The 25,877-nt window shown below is 39.7% G+C and overlaps 1 protein-coding gene and 1 long non-coding RNA gene across 9 annotated transcripts in view; one reads left to right on the forward strand and one right to left on the reverse strand.

Moving 5' to 3' along the window:
* Window positions 1-25,877, reverse strand: part of ZNF366 (zinc finger protein 366) — a 404,084-nt gene that overhangs the window by 129,516 nt on the left and 248,691 nt on the right. The window lies entirely within an intron of this gene.
* The window catches only part of LOC131755335 (uncharacterized), a 33,630-nt gene continuing 30,035 nt past the window's right edge, over window positions 22,283-25,877 (forward strand). The window contains exon 1 of the long non-coding RNA XR_010840528.1: window positions 22,283-22,695. This is a non-coding gene — a long non-coding RNA (uncharacterized lncRNA). The remainder of the gene's footprint in view (window positions 22,696-25,877) is intronic.

A 25,877-nucleotide genomic window follows, 5' to 3' on the forward strand; every position in this document is an offset into this window, starting at 1 on the left:
TGCTTTATAGGAACTAACAAATTGGTAAGCATGAAGTAGAGATAGAAGACTATGAAAAATTTTCTTTCTTCCGATGAATATATAAATTGTAACTTTTACTCCCTATAATTGATGACTAGGAAATTTAGACCAACCCTCCCACTAAGGAAACCTAAAAAACTGTATAAAGTATAAAAAATATTTTCTTAAAATCATCAAATTGTTAATTGTTAATCATCAAATTGTTAACCAAAGGAGGAGCTTAAAAGCCAAAATCTGGAAGTTAACAACTCAGAGAACAGGACTGATATTCAAACCTGATTTCTCCCTAAGAGCATTTGCCAGTCCTAAAGAAACAGCTGCAAAACTGAGCTGTACTTTTGACAAATTTCTGGGGCCAGTGAGCAAAAGGCAAGACATGCAACCTACCAGAGGTAGAAATTCTAATAAACTACCTCTACTTTAAACTGGGGTCCCAAAGAGTTGCAGCTTCAGGTAAGGTGAATCATGAGTAAACCAATCCTTGCACATAATTTCCTTCTGGCTTTATGTTATCGGGTGGTGCAAGGAACCTCAAGCCTTGAACTTGGTTTGAGATGGATTCAGACTGGTAGGACCTCAGATGTCTGGCAGATGCAAATGAAAATCCTCTTTGGAAGAAGATGATATAATACTAAGCCTCAAATTATTCTTACAAATAATTTTTGAAGTACAAGGTCCAACCACTATCAAAAATCAATAGTCATACAGGGAAACAAAATACATTGAACAAGAACCAGCAGAAACAACAGAAAATTAAAATAGGCTCATAAGCACTGGAGTTAATATCTGTTGAAATCATTAGCCACAAGCTATAAAACCACCTTGCTATGTTTGAAGAAGAGAGCAAGAGGGAGACTCTTGTTTAAAGAAGGTTTTATGTTTGAGGAAGAGAGAGAGCCAAAGGTAATAATTTTTAAAGATATAATAACTGAGAATATTCAGAACTGATGAAAGACATCAATCCATAGATTCAAGAAGCCTAATTGTTTCTACACATTGTATCCACTCAGCACTTCCAGACATATCATAATAAAACCATAGCAAGCCAAATAAATGGAACTATATATATACCATACATTAAAAGTAGCCATAGGGGAAAGGACATAATGCCTTCAAAGACGTAAAGTTAAATTGACAGCTGGCTTCTGAAAATCAATAATGGAAGTCACAAGACAGTAAAATGGTATCATCAACAGGCAGAATGAAAACAATAGCCTGCTTAGCATTCTATTCCATATATATATATATATATATATATATATATATATATATATATATAGAGAGAGAGAGAGAGAGAGAGAGAGAGAGAGAGAGAGGGAGGGAGGGAGAGAGAGAGAGAGAGAGGGAGAGAGGGAGCGCTCAATAATAAAGATGAATGAAGACTTTTTTAAAAGAGAGTTTGGGAAATTCTAAAAGATGTATGTCAGAATTCTAAAAAATGGTCCAGATGGAAAATTTGGGATACAGAAAAATATGAAGAGCAAAAAAACAATTAAAGTATCTATGGAATTTTAAAATTAAATAGAATTTAAAATTTTGACAACAATAGCAAATGAGTTGGGATGTGGGTAAATGGGGTTAGAGTGTGCTTATGTTTCTGAATTGTATAGGCCAGTGATAAAGATCAATATTTATAATAGACTTAGATAAGTTAACAATGCAAGGTTAAAAATAAAATAATAAATATTAAAAAAAATAGTTTCTAAGCTTTTAACACTGAAAGAAGAGGTAACTAGTGTAAATCTTCCAAAATAGTAAATAAGAAAAAAAAAATCTTAGTCAATCCAAAAGAAGTCAGAAAACAAAAGACAAAGAATCATAGAAGAAGTTGGACATAGTGAAATCATGAAATAAGATGATAGATTAAAACTCAAATATATCAGTAATTACATTAAATGAAAATGGGCTGGCATTACTATTGCTTAATAAGTACACATAAGAGGGCTGTGAAGAATATTAGGGAGTGCACTGGGCAGAGGGTGGGAAGCTTGAATTCAAGTGCTGGTTTAGTTGTCAGCTAGCCATGGAATTCTGAGCAGTTCTCTGGACTTTGGTTCCCCCAAGAAATGAATAATGAATAGAGAGTGAGCTTCATTCAGCCCTTACAGACGTAGAGACAGCTTTCATGACCTCTTTTCATAGGTCCTAGGTCTTAAGACAGCCTCTTGTTGCTAAGGGCTTGCTACATTCCTAGAAGGAAGGGACGCCCTCTGCTGAGATAAAATTGAATTCTCTTAAGCCCTTGTCAGCTACTGGGCAAGAAGATATCTGAGATGGCATATGGAAATGGTATATTTAGAGGTGGAGAGGGCTTAGTTAAAGGTAGCATAAACACCCTTTAAATGACTGTTCATACTCTCGCCAGAATCTCCAACTTGAGTTAGCAAATGAAAGATGCAACTCATTGGTCTCTAAAGAAGGTTGGGCAGAACTCCCAAAGATACTTATATTCATCCTCCTCCATAAGAAATTTAGATTTATCAACATTTAGTATACCTAATCACACTGGTGCCCTCACTTTGTTCATATGTAAGATTGTCACAGGTCACAAACAGAGCTGGAGTTATCCTGAGGGAAAACTGGGAATTCCACAATGGAAAGGGGTTCACCTGAATACCATCATTCCTTCATTGGCTTTCAGTGTATTGTAACATAATACAGTTTGTATGTTGCCAACTAACAATTTGAACAATTGGCTTAAAAATATTCCTGCCAAAAAATTACAAATTGAATAGAATATTAATAGTACAAGCTTAAGCAAAGAGCAAGAAAATGGCAGAGCTGAACTTTTTCCTGCACCTTCATCATATTGCAAAGTAAAAACAAAATAATTATTCAGATCTGCAAAGAGGCCTGCTGAAAATACTATCAAGAAAGCTTTTTGAAATACAGATTTATACCTTATGTCAATAAGGAAAACCTCAACTAATATCAGTTGATATCCGCTCATGATCGAATAGGGCCACTGTAGTTAACAGGAAACCTTAAAGTATGATTTATTACAATTTTTCCCATCCTTTAAAAATTTATTTTGCATTTGTTTTATAATAAGCTAATATGATTGCTTGTGTGTATAATTAGTAAACAGACATTTTGGAGGTGGGGTGGGGGTAGGGAGTGGGCACTACACAGAGAAATCTGGAGACCCCAGGCCTAGTTAAAACCCAGATCCCTGGGGCTGACCTTGAGAATGACATGAATCCTAGGGCTAACTGGGAACTGAGTAGCCACAGGTCCTTCGACCAGAAGGGTTGAGCACTGTGGTGTAGTGGCTCTGAAGTCACACAGAGACTCCAGTTCCAGTCTGTGTCCTCTAGGCAAGTGGAACATGTCTAGCCATTGCTGGGTGGTCAGGCAAGGTTATTTCAGTCCCAGTTCCCTTGTGGATGTGCTGTCTCAGCACCCAGCTTAACTCAGAAAACCTGGTCCACCATGATGCATACAGTCTACTTAGCCCCATTTCCAATGGAACTTTGACAGAACCTACTTTCCACATGCTCCATGACTTCAACTTTCCAAACATTTGCTATTTTTAATTTTAAAAAGTGATTTTTCCTTTAGTTTCTGAGTATGAGTGATATTGTGATTTGTAATAAGAAATATGTATATTTGGTCTTCCTCCACTGTTTCTGACACAGAGCTCCTAAAACCCTTGGAATTTCCGAAGTGGTGTGAGCGAAAAGGTGTCTTTTGTTATGTTAAGGATTTGACTTTTGGAGGCACCTAAGGATAGGGGCTGGCTGCCAGTAAAGCCAACCATGTGGTTAGAGAGCTGGTACTTTCAGTCCCACTCCCAGGGAGGGGAGACACTAGAGGTTGAATCAGTCACCAATGGCCAATGACTTAAACAATCATACCTACGTAATAAAGACTCCATAAAAACCCAGAAGTCCAGGTTTTGGAGAGCTTCCGAGTTGAGGAACACATTGAGATTCAGGGAAGCTCCTCAAACTTTTCCCATACCTTTGTCCTATGTGTCTGTTCCATCCGGCTCTTCCTGATTTAGACCCTTTTATAATAAACTGGTAATCTAGTAAGTAAACTGGTTTCCTGAGTTCTGTGAGTCACTCTAGCAAATCAGTGGAAGCTGAATAGGGGGTGGTGGGAACCTCTGAGGCTTAGCAGTTTGGTCAGAAGCACAGGTGACAACTCGGACTTTCAGGTGGTGTCTGACACGAGTGAGGTGTGGGCAGTCTTGTGGGACTGAGCCCTTAACTGGTGGGATCTGACACTATCTTCAGGTACACAGTGTCAGAATTGAGTGTAGGACACTAAGTTGGTGTCCCCAAAATTGCCTGGTGGTGTGTGGAAACCATCCCCTGCATCCCCCTCCACATTAAAATTGGGTCCTGAACGTTTTGGTATGACATATTTTTTAATGTTTTGTATTCCATTTATATCACCATTCTTATGTATTAAAGTAGGGAGAAATAGTCATGTGATTATTTTGCTATCTTGACTCAAAATCTTTGAACACTGATTTGGAAGGTTAACAAGCTGAAGCCCAGACAGGGTCGTTGAGCTTCACAGGTGCCACAGCAAGGTGTTATTAAAATCAGGTCTCTTGATTAGGATACAGTGCTCTCTCCTTTTCACCACATTGAGCTATGGGATTTTATTTGCTTTGTTGGTCTATTTATGTAAACATATTTATTAAGCTTCAGTAGCCTGGGGATCAAATAAAATAGCAGCTCTATTGTATTTCAAGCTAAATCAGCTCAGCTGGGATAGCAGAATGTGTAATGACCCTTGCGAGACATGTGCCCTCTCCCTGAATTGTCCAAGAATGTCAGGGGTTGTTTAGTCCAAAATAGCCATTCTTCCTGTCATGGTCCTGGTTCTCTTTCCAACAGATGTCTCACTCCAGATTAATTCAAGCCATGCAGTATCCGATTACAGAGCTGGTGAGTGGCTTAGCATGAACTATGTGACCCAATTCTGGCCCATTAGACAAGAGAGCAAGGGGGGAGGTGGGAAGGGAAGGCCCATCTGGAGAAGACTTCCTCGCTCCTAAGAAGAGAGATAAGACAGGTAACCACCCTCCTCCCCTTTTGTTTCCTCTGGACATTAAAAATGTCTGGATGTGACTTTTGGGACTTCCACAGATATATTCCCCTTGAGCTGAGCCAGATCAGAGTAAAGTGGAAAAGTGAGAAGCACCAGGTCCTAATGATGCCACTGAGCTACTGTGTTAACAATCCCAGTGCTGGGACCTCCCTGTGGTGCAGTGGTTAAGAATCCACTTGCCAATGCAGGGGACACGGGTTCAAGCCCTGGTCCAGAAAGATCCCACATGCCGCGGAGCAACTAAGCCTGTGCGCCACTACTACTGCGCTTGCGCTCTAGAGCCTGTGAGCCACAACTGCTGAGCTCACGTGCCGCAACTACTGAAGCCCGCATGCCTAGAGCCCATGCTCTGCAACAAGAGGAGCCACCGCAATGAGAAGCCGTCACACTGCAATGAAGAGTAGCCTCCGCTCCCTGCAACTAGAGACAGCCCGCGTCCAGCAACGAAGACCCAACGCAGCCAAAAATAAAGATAAATAAATTCAGGAAAAAGAAAAACAACAATCAACCCCAGCGCTTCCCAGCCCTGGACTGTTTTCTCATTACATCACTTTGAGTTTTACATACTCTCATTTACATCACTTTGAGTTGAGGTTGCTACTACTTGAACAATGAAGCATCCTAACTGATAATCCCTGCTTCCAAATAGCTCCAGCCTTGAGAACAGGATCATCTAGACCAGCACTGCCCAACAGAAATATTGAATACAATGCAAGCCGCAAGTATGGGCCACGTATGTCATTGAACATTTTTTAGTGGCCACATTAGGATGAAATTAACTTCAATAATGTATTTTTAATCTAATATATGTAAAAATTTATCATTTCTACATGTAGTCAGCATAAAAATTATTGAGATATCTTACAATCTTTTTTTTTGTATTTTCTTCAAAATCCAGTTTGCATTTTACACTTATAGCACGTATCTTTATTCAGACTACCCACATTTTAAGAGTTCAAAAGCCATCATAATGGAAAAGAATATGAAAAAGAATGTATATAGGCATAACTGAATCACTTTTGCTGTGCAGTAGAAATACAACATTGTAAATCAACTATACTTCGATAGAATAAATTAAAAAAAAAAAAAAAGCCATGTGTGACTAGTGGCTGCTGATCTAGGTTCTCCAGCAGGCTGCGCTGGGGACTGGGTTGCCTCTCTCACTGGGGCATTCAGGATTGGAAATGGACTGAGTGGGGACCCCTGCTGGGGCTCCCGAGAGATAAGCATTTTGGTTGAGTCGATTATACCTGGGAAGTTGGGGATGTGTTCTAGCTTCGATCATGTGCTGACCTGGACCAGGTCTCTTCACAAGGACATCCAGGCCTGATACTCAGCCCAGGTCACCAACCAGACCCTCTTCCTTCCCTGTGGGCTTTCCTGAGAGAGCCCTCAATGTCTTTTCCTGCTGGTGTGTACTTCAGTCAGGATCACACTGGACTTCAAAACAGAAGAGGTCTTACATCTCTCTTCTCAGTAAGTTTCTTCCTCTCCCTCCTTACAATTTTTTTAAACTCTTTATGGGCCACCTCCTCATAACAAGGGCCACTGAGATGGGCAGAAACTTGTTTTTTAGGCCATAAATGTCATTTAACCTTCCAGGGCATTAAGTCCCAATTCATCTTATGTTTGGATAATTGAGAGGGGACATTTAAGTCCCAGGAAGGCAAAGAAATCAGTAGCTACTTTTAAAAGGAAGCATTTCTGGCTCAAGTTCCACCTAAGCAGCTAACAAAACAAAACTGAAAAAACAAACAAAAAAAACCTTTCATGTTTTCTTTCAGTTAGAGATTTGGAAGTGTAGATAAATAGACACAGTAGGTGCCTGGTGGAGTGTAACTTTATTATTTTTCTAATAGCTGAAGAGCTATTGCTGGTTGCTTTCAGCAAAGGTAGCCACAGACAGTGCATCAACCTACCTTAAATAAGGGGTGTCATGTGGCAGTAACAGAAGTAACGGCAGGAAAAGATAGAGGACCTGCTGGAGGAGGGAACAAATTCTACATCTCTTTCTCTGTGAGATGCTTAGAATCAGAATGGCCCTTTGGACTGAGTAAGCTGCAGGGGTTTTCTAGGACAATTCCAAGGTCAGAATGATGGGGAGGTCTAGAGAGGGATGTAGGGTTTCCTATGAATTAGTGCTGGTTGGGGGTGGGTGGGAGGAGGCTCACATGATTATTCTGAACACTGAAATTGAGTTTTAACCTTGTTTATACACATGGCAGTCCATACAATTACAGCAGATAAGAAACACCAGATATTGACCGTCTGTAGTTACTGACATTAGCTTTTAACTGCAACTACATATCTAGTTCTATTTTCTATGTAGAATGTGTAAAATAATGATGTACTATGATGATGTTTCTCAAATTTTCCTGTTTTTAGAATCACCTGGAGAGCTTTTAAAAATCCCCAACGCCAGGCTTCCCTGGTGGCGCAGTGGTTGAGAGTCTGCCCGCCGATGCAGGGGACGCGGGTTCGTGCCCCGGTCCGGGAAGATCCCACATGCCACGGAGCCGCTGGGCCCGTGAGCCATGGCCGCTGATCCTGTGCGTCCGGAGCCTGTGCTCCGCAATGGGAGAGGCCACAGCAGTGAGAGGCCCGCGTATAGCAAAAAAAAAAAAAAAAAATCCCCAATGCCCAGGCTGTGCCCCAGACCAATTAACCCAGAATCTCTGGAGGAAGGTCCCTGGCATCACATTTTAGAAAGCTCCCTTATGTGATTGCTTTGTGCGGTGAGGTTTGAGAACAAGTAAATTATGAAATTCATGGTGTGTTCTTTTTAACAATGACTTTAAAACATTAAATAGGTTTAATACAAAATATCCAGGTGAAGTTGGTGCTGTTGACTGTCTGCTCAACAATTCTTCCCACTTCTTGTTTTCCAATAGAGACCTCACTGTGGCCCTGTGCTTCAAAGAGTAAATCATGATTGGTCTTTCCTTTGTGGTAGGGGTGGAAGGATTGGGGATTACATGCTGGGAATGGGGATAACATCCCTCAGTGTACTTGCTGAGGCCTGACCTTTGGAAAAACCAAGTAATACTCCTGCAGCAGAACAGAGGAGAAGGTGGGGGAAGAAAGTGTTACATTGTTCAGTGTGGGTGGAAAGATGCCAGTAGGGTTCTTTCCAGTCTAATGATATTGTGCATAAGAACCAGTCACCAAGTTGTGTACAGGGTTCCGAGAAGAACATGTGCTCCCAGGGAGAGGCACTATTGGCTCTATTCCCTTTGTCCTTCCTGTCCCTCTCTGGTGTCTGTGATGCCTGGTAACATTCCTTGAGCAGGAGAGCTGTTTTGAACTCCTGCCACTCGGAGTGACTTTGGATGCTGGGTGAACCAATTATCAGTCAGTCAAAATGTGCACAGAGGGGCTTCCCTGGTGGCGCAGTGGTTGGGAATCTGCCTGCCAAGGCAGAGGACACGTGCTCAAGCCCTGGTTCGGGAGGATCCCACATGCCATGGAGCAGCTGGGCCCGTGCACCACAACTGCTGAGCCTGCGCTCTAGAGCCCGTGCACCTAGAGCCGATGCTCCAAGATGAGAGAGGCCACTGCAATGAGAGGCCCATGCACGGCAATGAAGAGTAGCCCCCGCTCACCGCAATGAAAAAAAAAGAAAGCCCACACGCAGCAACGAGGACCCAATGCAGCCAAAAATAAAAAATTTAAATTTAAAAAAAAAATGTGCCCAGAGAGGCAGAATTCCCAGGGAGCGGGGCAGCCACTGGAGAGTCCAGTCCAGCACATAGAGAAGGCAGGTCCCTGGTCTGTGTTTGCCTCCGGGGACACATTTCTAAAGGACTGCTGTTCTGGAGGCTGACTCTCCATACCCAGTCCTAGCCTGTGTGAGGATTCTGTGTGTACTCTCCTGCAAGTAGGCAAGAAGTCCTGGCAAATGGCCTCTGAGAGGAAATTAACTTTAACTTGTTTAAATGTAAGTCAGTCTTAAAAAAAAAACCAGAGAAAGCCATTCTAGAGACTCACATATTCATGAGTTATCACAAGTTATATGACCTATAAGAAAGCCTATATTTATATCTCTTCTCCTCTTTGACCTTCTTTGAATTGTTATAGGAACTGGACACCTCCCACAAGGACAGGGCCCACTTCCAGCAATATCTGAGGCACTCTTACTGAATCAACCCCCATGAAAATAATAACTATAAATCTGTAACAGGGTATTAAGAGCCCACTACCTAAAAGCATTGAAGAGTAAGAAAAGCAGGCAGATGTTGGAGAGGGTATAAAATCTGGAAGAAGGGAAGGACACTGGGTGAGCATCCTATTTTTTGTTTTGTTTTGTTTTTTAATTTATTTTATTTATTTATTTTTATTTTTGGCTGTGTTGGATCTTCATTGATGCACGTGGCCTTTCTCTAGTTGCAGTGAGCAGAGGCTACTCTTCGTTGCAGTGTGAGTGCTTCTCGTTGCAGTGGCTTCTCTTGTTGCAGAGCACCAGCTCTAGGCATAAGGCGTCAGTAGTTGTGGCACGCAGGCTCTAGAGCGCAGGCTCAGTAGTTGTGGTGCACAGGCTTAGTTGCTCCGTGGCATGTGGGATCTTCCTGGACCAGAGCTTGAACCCATATCCCCTGCACTGGAAGGCGGATTCTTAATCACTGAGCCATGAGGGAAGTCCCTTTTGTTTTGTTTTGTTTTACAAATTTTAGCCTGAGGGCCGACCCAGTCCCCATCTGCAGGTCATAGAAACCTGTAATCTTATGCTTGAAGAACCAGAGGGCTGAGTTCAGGGCAACTGTAGCATCTGGAAAGGGAGAGGAGAAATTCCAGAGGCAGAGGCAGAGAAGAGAAGCCCTTATAAACTGCTTATAAACTCTGCTTAAGTTTCTGGCTGACCTCTGAATTGTTCATGTGCAGGGCCAACTCCAAGCAACCCAGCTGCTAAGACTAAAGCACTGAACTGGTGTTTTAGACTCTGGTTCTTCCTGCTTAAAAAAAAAAATCAATGTTCTTTGGAGAAACATAACAGAATCAAGGTTCTCTATAACATTTGCTCATAATGTCAAGGATATGATAAAAAATTATTTCATATGAGATGGTTCAAGATGGCAGAGTAGAAGGATGTGTGCTCACTCCCTCTTGCAAAAACACCAGAATCACAACTAACTGCTAACAGTCATCGACAGGAAGACACTGGAACTCACCAAAAAAGATACCCCACATCCAAAGACAAAGGAGAAGCCACAATGACATGGTAGGAGGGGCGCAATCACAATAAAATCAATTCCCATAACTGTTGAGTGGGTGACTCACAAGCTGGAGAACACTTATACCACAGAAGTCCACCCACTGGTGTGAAAGTTCTGAGCCCCATGTCAGGCTTCCCAACCTGGGGTTTGGCAACGGGAGGAGGAATTACTAGAGAATCAGACTTTGAAGGCTAGTGGGATTTGATTGCAGGACTTCAACAGGACTGGGGGAAACAGAGACTCCACACTTGGAGGGCACACACGAAGTAGTGTGAGCATGGGGACCCAGGGGAAGGAGCAGTGACCCCATAGGAGACTGAACCAGACCTACCTGCTAGTGTTGGAGGGTCTCCTGAAGAGGCGGGGGGTGGTTGTGACTCACTATGAAGACAAGGATGCTGGCAGCAGAAGTTCTGGGAAGTACTCCTTGGAGTGAACCCTCCCAGAGTCTGCCATTAGCCCCACCAAAGAGCCAGGTAGGCTCCAGTGTTAGGTCGCCCCAGGCCAAACAACCAACAGGGAGGGAACCTAGCCCCACAGATCAGCAGACAAGCAGATTAAAGTTTTACTGAGCTCTTCCCACCAGAGCAACACCCAGTTCTACCCACCACCAGTCCCTCCCATCAGGAAACTTGCACAAGCCTCTTAGATACCCTCATCCAACAGAAGGCAGACAGCAGAAGCAAGAACTACAATCCTGCAGCCCGTGGAGCAAAATCCACATTCAAAGAAAGATAGACAAGATGGAAAGGCAGAGGACTATGTACCGCAAGAAGGAACAAGATAAAACCCAAGAAAAACAACTAAATGAAGTGGAGATAGGAAACCGTCCAGAAAAAGAATTCAGAATAATGATAGTGAAGATGATCGAGGACCTCAGATAAAGAATGGAAGCAAAGATCGAGAAGATGCAAGAAATGTTTAACAAAGACCTAGAAGAATTAAAGAACAAACACCTAGAAGAATTAAAGAACAAACAAACAGAGATGAACAATACAATAACTGAAATGAAAAATACACTAGAAGGAATCAATAGTAGAATAACTGAGGCAGAAGAACGGATAAGTGACCTGGAAGACAGAATAGTGGAATTCACTGCCACGGAACAGAATAAAGAAAAAAGAATGAAAAGAAATGAAGACAGATTAAGAGACCTCTGGGAAAACATTAAATGCAACAACATTCACATTATAGGGGTCCCAGAAAGAGAAGAGAGAGAGAAAGGACCTGAGAAAGTATTTGAAGAAATTATAGTCCAAAACTTCCCTAACACGGGAAAGGAAATACCCACACAAGGTCAAGAAGTGCAGAGAGTCCCAGGCAGGATAAATCCAAGGAGAAATATGCCGAGACACATAGTAATCAAATTGACAAAAATTAAAGACAAAGAAAAATTATTGAAAGAAACAAGTGAGAAATGACAAATAACATACAAGGGAACTCCCATATGGTTAACAGCTGATTTCTCAGGAGAAACTCTACAAGCTGAAGGGAGTGGCAGGATATATTTAAAGTGATGAAAGGGAAGAACCTACAACCAAGATTACTCTACCCAGAAAAGATCTCATCAAGATTCAATGGAGAAATCAAAAGCTTTACAGACAAGCAAAAGGTAAGAGAATTCAGCACCACCAAAGCAGCTCTACAACAAATGCTAAAGGAACTTCCCTAATTGAGAAACACAAGAGAAGAAAAGGACCTACAAAAACAAACCCCCCAAAATTAAGGAAATGGTCATAGGAATATACATATCAATAATTACCTTAAATGTGAATGGATTAAATGCTCCAACCAAAAGACACAGGCTCACTGAATGGATACAAAAACAAGATCCATATATATGTTGTCTACAAGAGACCCACTTCAGACCTAGGGACACATACAGACTGAAAGTGAGGGGATGGAAAAAAATATTCCATGCAAATGGAAATCAAAAGAAAGCTGGAGTAGCAATACTCATATCAGGCAAAATAGAGTTTAAAATAAAGAATGATATGGGGCCTCCCTGGTGGCGCAGTTGTTGAGAGTCCACCTGCCGATGCAGGGGACACGGGTTCATGCCCCAGTCTGGGAAGATCCCATGTGCCGCGGAGTGGTTGGGCCCGTGAGCCATGGCCACTGAGCCTGAGTGTCTGGAGCCTGTGCTCTGCAACGGGAGAGGCCTGCACACCGCAAAAAAAAAAAAAAAAAAAAAAAGAATGTTACAAGAGACAAGGAAGGACACTACATAATGATCAAGGGATCAATCCAAGAAGAAGATATAACAGTTATAAGTATATTTGCACACAACATAGGAGCACCTCAATACATAAGGCAACTGCTAACAGCTATAAAAGAGGAAATTGACAGTAACACAGTAATAGTGGGGGACTTTAACACCTCACTTACACCAATGGACAGATCATCCAGACAGAAAATTAAGGAAACACAGGCTTTAAATGACACAATAGACCAGATAGATTTAATTGATATTTATAGGACATTCCATCCAGAAACAGCAGATTACACATTCTTTTCAAGTGCACATGGAACATTCTCTAGGATAGATCACATCTTGGGTCACAAATCAAGCCTTGGTAAGTTTAAGAAAATTGAAATCATATGAAGTATCTTTTCTGACAACAACGCTATGAGATTAGAATCAATTACAGGAAAAAAAACATAAAAAACACAACACTTGGCGGCTAAACAATATGTTACTAAATAACCAAGAGATCACTGAAGAAATCAAAGAGGAAATCAAAAAATACCTAGAGACAAATTACAGTGAAAACACGATGATCCAAAACCTATGGGATGCAGCAAAAGCAGTTCTAAGAGGGAAGTTTATAGCAATACAAGCCTACCTCAAGAAACAAGAAAAATTGCAAGTAAACAATCTAACCTTACACCTAAAGGAACTAGATAAAGAAGAACAAACAAAACCCAAAGTTAGCAGAAGGAAAGAAATCATAAAGATCAGAGCAGAAATAAATGAAACAGAAAGAAAACAATAGCAAAGATCAATAAAACTAAAAGCTGGTTCTTTGAGAAGATAAACAAAATTGATAAACCATTAGCCAGACTCATCAAGAAACAGAGGGAGAGGACTCAAATCAATAAAATTAGAAATGAAAAAGGAGCAGTTACAACAGACACTGCAGAAATACAAAGCATCCTAAGAGACTACTACAAGGAACTCTATGCCAATAAAATGGACAACCTGGAAGAAATGGACAGATTCTTAGAAAGGTGTAACCTTCCAAGACTGAACCAGGAAGAAATAGAAAATATGAACAGACCAATCACAAGTAATGAAATTGAGACTGTGATTAAAAATCTTCCAACAGGGCTTCCCTGGTGGCTCAGTGGTTGAGAGTCCACCTGCTGATGCAGGGGACGTGGGTTCGTGCCCCGGTCCGGGAGGATCCCACATGCCGCAGAGTGGCTGGGCCCATGGGCCATGGCTGCTGAGCCTGCACGTCTGGAGCCTGTGCTCTGCAACGGGAGAGGCCACAGAGGTGAGAGGCCGCCTACTGCAAAAAAAAAAAAAAAAAAAAATCTTCCAACAAACAAAAGTCCAGGATCAGATGGCTTCACAGGTGAATTCTATCAAACATTTAGAAAAGACCTAACACCCACCTTTCTCAAACTCTTCTAAAAATTTGCAGAGGAAGGAATACTCCCAAACTCATTCTATGAGGCCACCATCACCCTGATACCAAAACTAGACAAAGATCTCACAAAAAAAGAAAGTTATAGACCAATATCACTGAAGAATATAGATGCAAAAATCCTCAACAAAATACTAGCAAACAGAATCCAACAACACATTAAAAGGATCACATACCATGATCAAGTGGGATTTATCCCAGGGATGCAAGGATTCTTTAATATATGCAAATCAATCAATGTTATACACCATATTAACAAATTGAAGAATAAAAACCATATGATCATCTCAATAAATTCAGAAAAACTTCTGACAAAATTCAACACACATTAATGATAAAAACTCTCTAGAAAGTGGGCATAGAGGGAACCTACCTCAATATAATAAAGGCCATATACAACAAACTCACAGCAAACATCATTCTCAATGGTGAAAAACTGAAAGCATTTCCTCTAAGATCAGGAATGAGACAAGGATGTCCACTCTCACCACTAGTATTCAACATAGCTTTGGAAGTCCTAGCCATGGCAATCAGAGAAGAAAAAGAAATAAAAGGAGTACAAATTGGAAAAGAAGAAGTAAAGCTGTCACTGTTTGCAGGTGACATGATACTATACATAGAGAATCCTAAAGATGCTACCAGAAAACCACTAGAGCTAATCAATGAATTTGGTAAAGTAGCAGCATACAAAATTCATGCACAGAAATCTCTTGCATTCCTACACACTAATGATGAAAAATATGAAAGAGAAATTAAGGAAACACTCCCACTTACCACTGCAACAAAAAGAATAAAATACCTAGGAATAAACCTACTAGGGAGACAAAAGACCTGTATGCAGAAAACTATAGGACACTGATGAAAGAAATTAAAGATGATACAAACAGATGGAGAGATATACCATGTTCTTGGATTGGAAGAATCAATATTGTGAAAATGACTATACTACCCAAAGCAATCTACAGATGCAATGCAATCCCTATCAAATTACCAATGGCATTTTTTTACAGAACTAGAACAAAAAATATCTTAAAATTTGTATGGAGACACAAAAGACCCCGAATAGCCACAGTAATATTGGGGGAAAAAAATGGAGTGGGAGGAATCAGACTCCCTGACTTCAGAGTATACTACAAAGCTACAGTAATCAAGACAGTATGGTACTGGCACAAAAACAGAAATATAGATCAATGGAACAGGATAGAAAGCCCAGAGATAAACCCACGCACCTATGGTCAACTAATCTATGACAAAGAGGCAAGGATACACAATGGAGAAAAGAAAATGTCTTCAATAAGTGGTGCTGGGAAAACTGGACAGCTACATGTAAAGGAATGAAATTAGAACACTCCCTAACACCATATACAAAAATAAACTCAAAATGGATTAGAGACCTAAATGTAAGACCAGACACTATAAAACTCTTAGAGGAAAACATAGGAAGAACACTCTTTGACATAAATTGCAGCACTAGGATGGTGGGAGGTTGGAGAGAGAGATGAATTAGGAGTTTGGGATTAACATATACACACTACTATATATAAAATAGATAAAAACAAGGACCTACTTATAGCACAGGGAACTATATTCAATATTTTGTAATAACCTATAATGGAAAAGAACCTGAAAAAGAACATTCATATATGTATATACATATAGTTTATACATATATATGTATATGTATAACTGAACATATATATATACACATATATATGTATAACTGAATCAGTTTGCTGTACACTTGCAACTAACACAACATTGTAATATATTAACTATACCTCAATAAAATTTTTTTTAAAAAGAGCTATCTCTTCCTGAGAAGGGTGGAAAATTAAGGGAATATGGGGCACTGACAAAAGTTGAGGATTTTTTTAGTATCTCCATAATCTCCATTGTCACCTCCCTAACATCCCCCTAAATCAGTCAACTTTCTGGCAAGTGCAGCTTTAAGACATGCCCCTCTGGCATCAATCTTCTAACTGGATTGCCTTTCCTAAACTCTCTAAGCTTCTTTTTTATAGCAGTATAAGAACCTTCCTTGTTTAATCCTGTTCACAAAGTTAAACTGTGTTTTCAAACAACTGTCTTCCAGCAATCATTAATAGGATATATATATATATATATATATATATATATATATATATATATACACACACACATATCTGAATCACTTTGCTGTATACCTGAAACTACACAACACTGTAAATTAACTAGACTTAATTTTTAAAAATGGTTTAAAAAGCATAGAAAGCTTAATTATTAATTCAGGAATAAAACTGGAGACAAATGAACAAATTACCTGAATTATTTTTAAAGCTGAAAGTTTAATCTTTTTCTCTAGGTCATATCAAAATGCCATGTATGCATCCCAGTATTAACCATTACTGCGTCTTACTTGTGATGTGTGCAGTTTCAATCCTTTTTAATAAAACCATATGCCACTAATTATTATAAAGGAAAACAAGTACTTGGAGTAGAAATAGTGAAAGAGTTCCATCTTCTTTAAACCATCTCCCCAATTAAAACTAGAAAGCCTCAGAGATATGGCAGATTTAATGGCATTTTTCCTAGAGCTAACTTTTGAGGGTAACTTTTTAAGTCAGTTGTAATGACCATTATTCCATATACTCAATTCTGCTTAACTGAGTTGCGTCTTACCTATGAATTTAACTAGCATTTCCCAAATAAAGATTCTAGAGTACACTTTGTACAGGAGGTCAAAACATAAGTCACAAAGAAAGGGTGTAACGATCAAATACTTTTGAGAAATACTGAGTTAAACAGATCTGTTTTTTCTGCCAAGGCCTTTCAGAGCCTTCAACCTGGAGTGTGCATTGTGAGTCACCAAGGGTGGCAGGTGGCACAAAGCCTGTCAATCAAGTGTAGAATAGAGGCCATGGATATGGCAAGGACTCTGAGGCTCTCCCAGGGGAGAAGCTCATTTATTCATTTGACAAACATTAATTGAGCACTTACTATGTTCTAATCTAGGCACTTGCAAATATATGATAGATAAGACTTTTCTCACTAAACTTATTATTTAGTGAGAGAAACAGACACAACCAGATAAATAAACAAATAATAATATAATTTCAAGTAGTGCTACAAAAAAAGAAGCAATAGAGACTAATGGTGTGGGATGGGAGGCTAACTAGATAGAGCAGTTAGGAAAGGTCTCTCAGAGGCAGTGATAGACAACATGAGACCTCAACAACAAGAAATTGAACACACATGAAGAGCCAAAGGACGAGTATTCAAAGGAGAGGAAGCAACTTGTACAGAGGTTATAAGGCAGAAGTAGTTCTATGTGCTTAAGCCCCTTAGAGGGGACCATGTGGCTGGAGCACAGAGAGGCATTTAAAGACAGAATGTATTAAAAGGAAGAAATGTCCATTACAGAAAGTGACAAAATGAGAGCTGAGTCTTAACTTGCCAGACAGGAAACACATACCAATGAAGAAATTCATAGAATTTTGTGCCAGTGAAAATGTAAAATAGTACAATTACTTTGGAAAGTAGTTTGGCATTTTCTCAGAAAGGTAAGTGTATACCTATAACATGAGCCAGCCATTCTACTCCTTGGTATTTACCAAAGAGAAATTAAAGCCCATGTCCACACTGAGAATTGTAAACCAATGATCATAGTAGCTTTATTTGTAATACCTCAAAACTGAAAATAACCCAAATATCAATTACTAGGTAATTGGATGAAAAAATTGGGGTATTTCCATACAATAGAATAATACTCAACAACAAAAGGAACAAACTACACAATACATAATACACAAACAAATATGCACAATAAAAATAAATGATTGGAAAGGGAAAAGTAAATTTGGCTTCATTTGCAGAAAACGTAGCTGTAAACAGAAAATCCTAAGAAATCTACAAATTAATAAGTGAATTTAGCAAGGCCATATAAGGTAAAAAAAAATCATGTGTACTCATATATATTACAATTAAGAATTAGTTAATTAAATTTTAAAAATTCAATTTATAAGTTCATCTAAAAACACGAAATGGGGTAAATTTAACAAAGTTTTTGCAATACTTCTACACTGAAATCTAGAAAATACTGTTGAGAAAAATTAAAGACCTAAATAAATGTAGCAATATGCTCTACTCAATATTGAGAAACTAGATATTGTTAAGATGTGAATTCTCCCCAAATTGATATATAGATTCAATGCAATTCCTTTCAAACTTTCAGCAGGCTTCTTTTTTTTTGATAGAAATTGACAAGCTGGTTCTGTAACTTATATGAGAATACAAAGAACCTAGATGAACCAAAACAATTTTGAAAAAGAACACAGCTGGAGGATTTACACTGCCTTATTTCAAGATTTACTATATCACTACAGTAATCAAGACTGTCTGGTATCAGTGAAACAATAAGCATATAGATCAATGGAGAGCCCAGACATAGGCCCACACATAGACAGTAGACTTTTTGTAAAAGGTGTCACAGCTGGATGGGAGGGGAGTTTGAGGGAGAATGGATACATGTATATGTATGGCTGAGTCCCTTTGCTGTGCACCTGAAACTATCACAACATTGTTAATCGGCTATACTCTGATATACAGTAAAAAGTTTAAAAAATAAAAATAAAAAATAAAAGGTGCCACAGCAATTTGATGAGGAAAGGATAATCTTTTCAATAAATGTCAATGAAACAGTTGGATATCCCTAGGCAAAAGCCTTTGCAACATTGGAGTAAGTAAAGATTTTTTAGATAGGACACAAACCATAAAGGAAAAATTTATCTAATTGGACTTCATCAAAATTAAAACTTTAAGTTCCTTGGAAAATATTATTAAGAAAATGAAAAGACAAGACACAGACTGGGAAAAAATATTCATGATACATATATCTGATGAAGTGCCAGAATATATAGAGAACTCTTACAACTCAATAATAAGACAAGTAATCAATTAAAAATAGACAGATTTGGGCATTCACTTCACAAAAGACATACAAATAGCAAAAAAGCACATGAAAAGATGCTCAACATCACTGATCATCAGGGAAATGCCACAATGAGATATAATTACAAAACCTCTAGAATAGCTAAAATGAAGAGGAGGAGGATCGGTAAGGATATGGAGCAACTAAAACTCTGACATCTTGCTGGTGGGTACATTTTATTATACGTAAATTATATCTCAATAAAGTTTTTTTAAAAAAAGAGTTAAGCCAATAAAGTTTCAAAACTGGCAAATGATTTACAAGAAAGGCAAAAAGAAAAAATTACAAAGGAATAGTGAAGTACTACTGCTAATATTTAAAGAGGCACTATGCTCATTCTTTGCTATATGTTTCCTCATTCGACCTTGACAAAGAGTTATGAGGTAGGTATAATTATTACCTCAATCTTAGAGTTGGGCAAACTGAAACTTATAGAGCTTCAGTGGTGAGGTCTGGGCAGGCTGACAACAGTATCTAAAGCATTAAGCAAAAGAAGTTAAAATTTCCACTTTGCCGGGCTTACTTAAGGCTGGTCATAAAAGTGGAAGATAATAATGCTCAAGAATATATGTTAAACTTACTTTAAGCCCAACTCCAGTTTTATACACAGCACTGGATGTAGTAAGATCTTTATGGAAGAAAATTGATTTGAAATGCTTACGCTCTAGTTCTGGCTCCACAACATGCTACCCTATAACCATGTGGAAATTCCTTACCCTTGGTTTCCTCGGCTGTGAAATGGATATCTAATGCCTGCCTTCTATACTCAAAAGTCTACTGTGAGGATGAAATAAGCATCACATTTGAAGATGCTTTATAAACTATACAGCCTGACACAGTTGCAAAATCATCTGAGTAAGCGAGAAAGTCATGGTGGAGATGACTTACGACTTACGAGTTCCTTCTTCGAGTTCTTATTTAAGTTTAAAGGACCTGCAGGTGTATATATACTTTCATACATTGCATGAGTGAGCCAACTAACTAGTATTCAATTGTTCTTACTGTGTGACCAGTGCTGGACTATGGTAATTACCAGAAGATGCCTCGATTCTTGCCTTCAATCTCTGACAGTCTAGCCAAAGGAGAAAAAGAACTACACAACACTGCAGAGGATTGAATTTCTTAACCTAAACCAGTAAGCCCATACCTCCTTGCTCATCTTGTCAACTTTATCTTTCAGTGCCTAGTGCCACCTCTCCCATGACACCTTTTATATCTGTTCTAGGATGGATTCCTTAATAGGACCTCATTTAACATCCATCTACTTTCACTTGGTTGAATTTCATTTACTCATTAACGCAACATCTTCCTACATGTTGATTATATACATAATATGCTCTAATCACTTCATTTCTGTGGCTCTGATTTCTCTCAAATTAGTAACCTCTCCAAAAAAGGGTTCATCTTGTTCTTTTAGTGGTATTTCCACACCACTAGCAAAGTACCGGGAACAAAATGAATTAAAACTAAATTGAATGTGGTGAAAGAAGATGGCAGAGATGTGATTTGACAAGACCTCATGGAACAGTGGCTTTGGACTGTGGGTTACAATTCTGGCTTTGGCTCTATAGCTGCTGTGTATGCTCTTCACGTTTATTCATTTGTAAAAGAGAATAAAATATCTCCTTGGAGATTTACAGTCAGGATCAAATAAATTAACATATATCAATATAAAGTGCCTAGCACACAGCAGGCACTGAGATATATTTATTTTCTTCTCCTTCCTAATGGAAAGCAACATGTTTCATATTCTGATAGAAATTTAATCCTTAGGTCATATAGCAGTATTGAGTCCAGAATAAACTTGACAGTCTCTTTGGCTTGGGTTTTGAGTATTTACAGAGAAACCCCCATGTACATTCATTCCCTAGTCCCAAACAAAACCCCATCTCCATGTAAATTGTTTAGAAAGTGAGAAATATTTATTCTAATTAATCCTTGATATTCGAAGGTAATCAAAATATGCTCACATCATTATCAGAGTCTGGGTGCAAATACAGGAAGAATCTGGGTTTGGTTAATCAAAAGAAGATTGTCCCTTTGAGGATGAGGGTTAGTGAAAGCTATAAGGAATCAAGTAGGAAGTGGGTTAAGTGGATTCTGCAAAAATTCAAATATAACCCAGTGCTCTTCCCTAGTATAATTCTATTTCTGGTTCTGCCAGACTCAGCTCTATAAATCTCTGATTTGCTTTGTCTACTCCATCTCTCTGGATTTGGCTGTCATGTCCTTGTCTGCCTTGAGTAAGCACAAAGACCATTTTCTTCACTAAGAGGATTCAGCAATTATGTGGACATCTGTGGCAGCAAAAGAAAACCAGCCTTGAATTGTCTCCATTTCACCAAAGTTTGAAAAATAAAATGTGGTGTTAAGTTACACCTGACAGCAAGGAGCTACTATGATTCAGTCTCTAGCTCTGTGTGTGTGTGTGTGTGTGTGTGTGTGTGTGTTATCAGAAAAAATGTAATGTCATTCAGTAAGTTTGTAAGAGCCAGGACAGTCTTATTCTTTGCATTCCCGTGGCACCAATACTGGCACAACACATGGCATTGGATTTCTGCCATGGGTGATCCAACCCCATCTACAGATGAAAAAACGAACGCCCAGAGAAGACTCTGTACTGTCTGCCCGAAGTCACACACATAGTGACTAAAACCAAAATGCTCATCTCTCTCCTGATTCAGCTCTGGTGCTCTTTGCCCTCTGCTGGCCTTCCTCTATATCCTGCCTTTGTAGAAATGGGAAAGAACACAAAAATGAAAATCTCAGAAAGCAAGAGAACAACATGAAGGAATGGCGTGGGGGAGGGATAGGAATTGATTCTCGTAGAGCAACAGCGATACTGGGGGCAAACCTTTGAGTAATCGTGAGGTTTAAGAAGCGCTCTGCTGAAACGTACAATAAAAAGTGGAAGTAGGTTGGGAGGGAGGTGAGGGTGAGGAGGAGAGAGAGGGAAATGCTGGGCTGGGTTTCTGAGGCACCAGTCAGCAGAGGCAAAGAGGGGATGTGAAGAACAAAGAAGCTCGGGCTGCAAATGTCTCTGATCACCTGGAGAAGCAATGACAGCAACATGCGGCCCTTCCCATGTTCGTGTTCCTCTTGCAGCCTCAGGGCAGAGCCAGGGCTGAGCCCCAGGAGCCCGGTCAGAATCCAGAGGATTTCCCTTTCAAGTCTGCAGAATGTGGGGACTGTCACGTTGAGGCGTGTTGTTTTCTCCAAGCCAGCTGACCCGCCCAAAGGCAGCCTGGATGGGGACATGTGCCATCCGAGCTGGACGGCTTTGATGTCATGGAGCTGCACCCAGCTGGGACCTTGTGACTTCACCTCTGGAAAAGCTGGAAGGTGATTTCTATTGTTTTCAAAATACTGTGAAGCAGCGTGGGTCTTAGGTAAGTCAGCCACGGTTTTTCAAAAGGGATTCTCAGCCCTGCCTGTGCCCAGCTGTTCCATTCATATAGCTCGTTGCAACCCTCCTGTGAGATTCATAGAACGGGCTTCTCCCTCTTTCCCTGCTCTGCCAGTCAGACGAAGATGATCCCCTACTACTTGTAACATCACCCACTGGGTGTCTAGAAGCTGAAATCCCTAAGTCCCTCCCATCAGGTTTCATGGGAGAGATTTCTCATCAGGTCACTCAGGCTGGTGAAGCTTCCTCTCTAGCCATCTCATGATTTATTCAGATTCTGAAGGAAAGTGAAGGGAATGGATGTTTGTACTGCAGACAACTGAGGAAAGGCTTGTGTAGAATTGGACTATGGCCGAGCCTCTGACCTAGCAGGTGAGCCCCACATTGTGTGCGATTTACAGTTTAAATAAGAGCCAGAGGTCTGAGAGCCTTGAGCTGGGATGGGATAAAGAGGAGAAGGAGTATGGTTCACAATTGATGGGGTGGAAACAGTACCAGCAGAACTCTGAATGTGCACCCCCAAATCCTAAACTCATTCAAATGGCTTCCCACCATCTGGGGTAACTTTATTTCTATTTCCTATTTCAGGTCCAATTTTTCAGACTAGCAAGTCTGTCCATTCAATCCAAGGCTGATTTAACACCAGACTATTGTTGTTTCTTGTTTGTTTATCTAATTTTTTAAGCCTAACATTTATACACAAGAACACCCAGATCATAAGTAGTCAGCTTTATACCAAGCCAGGTCCAGAGATAGAACATGGTCAGCACCCAGAAGCCTCCTCAAGTCCCTTTCAGCGACTGCCTCCTCAGGCATAACTATGACCCTGACTGACTTCTGACCGTGAGGTTTCGTTTTGCCTGTTTCTGGCTTAGAGTCATAACACACTGCATCTTCTTCATTGCCACTTTTGTTACTCAACCTTGTGTTTGTGAGATTCGATCTTGCTGTGTGTAGTTGTAGTTTGTTGACTCTTTCGATGGTTGTTGTAAAAGTGTTCGGTTGCTTAAATGTACAGGATGCGTATATCCAGTCTACGGGAGAGGACATTTCACTTAGTCTGGTTTGCCATGGCATGCAGAGCGTTGCCATGAACATCCTGCACATGCCAGATCATATTTTAAAAGTTTGATGCAGTGCTGCCTATTGTTGTTCTGACCCTTTCTACCAGGAAGATGGTTCACTCTCAAGATTCACAACATTTTTGGAATTATGATACCCTATTTTGATTTCATTAGGGCATCTACTTCCTCCCCAAATGGTGTATTGTACAGACTTTTAAAAATAAGAATTAACCTAGTTTAAGGACATAGCAATGTCATCAGCATTTACTCACTTCTTTGTGCCCATTGCACCTTGTCCTGCGCAGAGCAAGTCATGACATTTGTTGAACTGCATTGAATTCTTTGAGAACAATCCCCCCACACTCACATCAGCAGCAATTCTTGCCTCTCTTCATCTTCTCTAACTAAAATATTATTGCTCCCTTAACAATTCTCTACAGCAATTGTACTCTCTTCTTTGGCTTTGATATCCCCAGGGTAAAATATTTTTGGAAAACTCTATACCCATTCACACTTTTTTAAGCTGGCATCTAAAAAATTTATCATCAGTTTAAGTAAATGTAAAGAGTAGAATTTCCACCATGTTTTAAATCAATATTTTAACTTAAAAAAATTTTAAAACTACAAGCTTAAAATAAATAAAATGCAGGAAACAAAAAGTATCTAGTGGATTTATACCAACTGTAGCAGGATGATAGAAGACTGCATTTCCATTATAATATGTTCAGAAATGGAGACAAATGTCATCAGGTCACAAAAGATCCAGTTTTATACTGTGTGTGTCAGTTTTACACTGTGTGACATTTGGGGAAGAATGTGAATGATTAGTGGTTTTCAAAAGTTCTTTGTAATTCAACATCCTGTGTAGATGTTACTTGAAAAATATTTATAGGTTCTGAGTCAGTGAGATGCAATTTATTCCTCCATGGAATTCATTCTAGAATGTGTGGAATATTGCCTTGAACCTTAGTTATTCCAATATATTCCCTGGAAGTATCATTATTGTCAATAAACAAGTTGCTCTGCCAAAAAAAAAAAACTACAAGCTTAGCTCATACAATTTATAGAAAATGGTTCACCATGTTACATAATTGGCAAAGCTGTCTTCATTGAAAATTAATTAGCAAAGTCAGATTTACTTTCATTCAAATATGGCTTTCTGTATTTTTAAATTTTTATCATTTCAAATAAATATGTTAATACACATCTCTGGCAAAAATTACATCTAAACTTTCATCCTAAGCTACATGGATGGATGGATGGAGGGAGGGGTGGAGGGAGGGATGAAGGCATGGGTGGAGCCTTGGAAATTCACCATGACCTTATCCCCTGAATGAAACAAAGTGCCACACCTTCAGTATTTCCTCCCAAAGCTCCCTTTGCTTTGCTTTCCTGTGACTCTCTCAGAAGGGGTGCATTCCTGGATGTTTGTTTGGTGCTCAGAAGTCTTTTACACTCCAGGGTAATAATGCTCCACAGTAAGGTCCAGAGTGGATGAGAAGTCTGTTTTTCTATCCTTTAAAGTGGGACAAGGGAAAGGGGTAAAGCTGTGCTCTGAATCAATCTGTTTCATATTTTCTTTCCATAATCAGGCAGAGGAGAAAGTGGTGTTTTAAAGATGTTGGATCACTTTACTTTCTCTTGGTATTAGGCCAAGCTGTGATCCCTATTTCCAGCTTTATCGGAGATGTAAAAGATCCATGGGACTTCACAAACTAGTCAAAGGATAGGTTTTCCAATCTCTTAAGAAAATGGACTCAGAGATTTCCTGATAGGATATTTGCTTACTATGTTCAGGTGTTTTCTAGATAGTATTAGAATCAGCACTATCATCAGTTCTTAATTATATAACAATATTTATTCTGTTCATTACCTGAGGTCAGTTTTTAATTCAGGTTGATGTTTTTCCTGAAATTTAGCACAACAAACACCTTGGCTCATTTGCCCTCCAGGTGCTCAACTAGTTTGAGCCAGTGGAATGCAAACTAACTTTAAAATAAGCAAAGGACTCCAAAGGCAAGACTTTGCTGCTAATAATAGTAATAATAATAATGCATTAAGCCAACTGATATTACTCTGACACATCTGGCACCCCCTATTCTCCACTACAGCTGCAAACCTGAAAATATTTCCAAAAGCCTCTGGGAGTGAGCTCTCTGGGAAGATTCAAACCTTGAAGGTTACAGAAGACATAAGACAATCAGTTCTTCCCCCAGACAATAGAGCACACCCAGGAGAGAAGGACCTCTGAAGGTTATAAAAGTCAGCCACGGAAATGTCAAAACTCAAAAGCCCAGGAGAGTTAAGTGGGAGAAAAACAGAAGTGGGAGAAAAACAGAATTGGGAGAAAAACAGAATTAGCAGAAAAATGTGATGAAAAATGAGAAGCAAGTGGCAAAAAAGAGAAGCCAGAGCAAAGCTAGAAATGCTGATGATTCAGGAAGAAAGAGAGTCCCCAAGAGTGAGGAGAAGGGACTTAGGGAAACCCAG

Source organism: Kogia breviceps, chromosome 4, assembly GCF_026419965.1.
Source record: "Kogia breviceps isolate mKogBre1 chromosome 4, mKogBre1 haplotype 1, whole genome shotgun sequence".
Taxonomy (NCBI): domain Eukaryota; kingdom Metazoa; phylum Chordata; class Mammalia; order Artiodactyla; family Physeteridae; genus Kogia; species Kogia breviceps.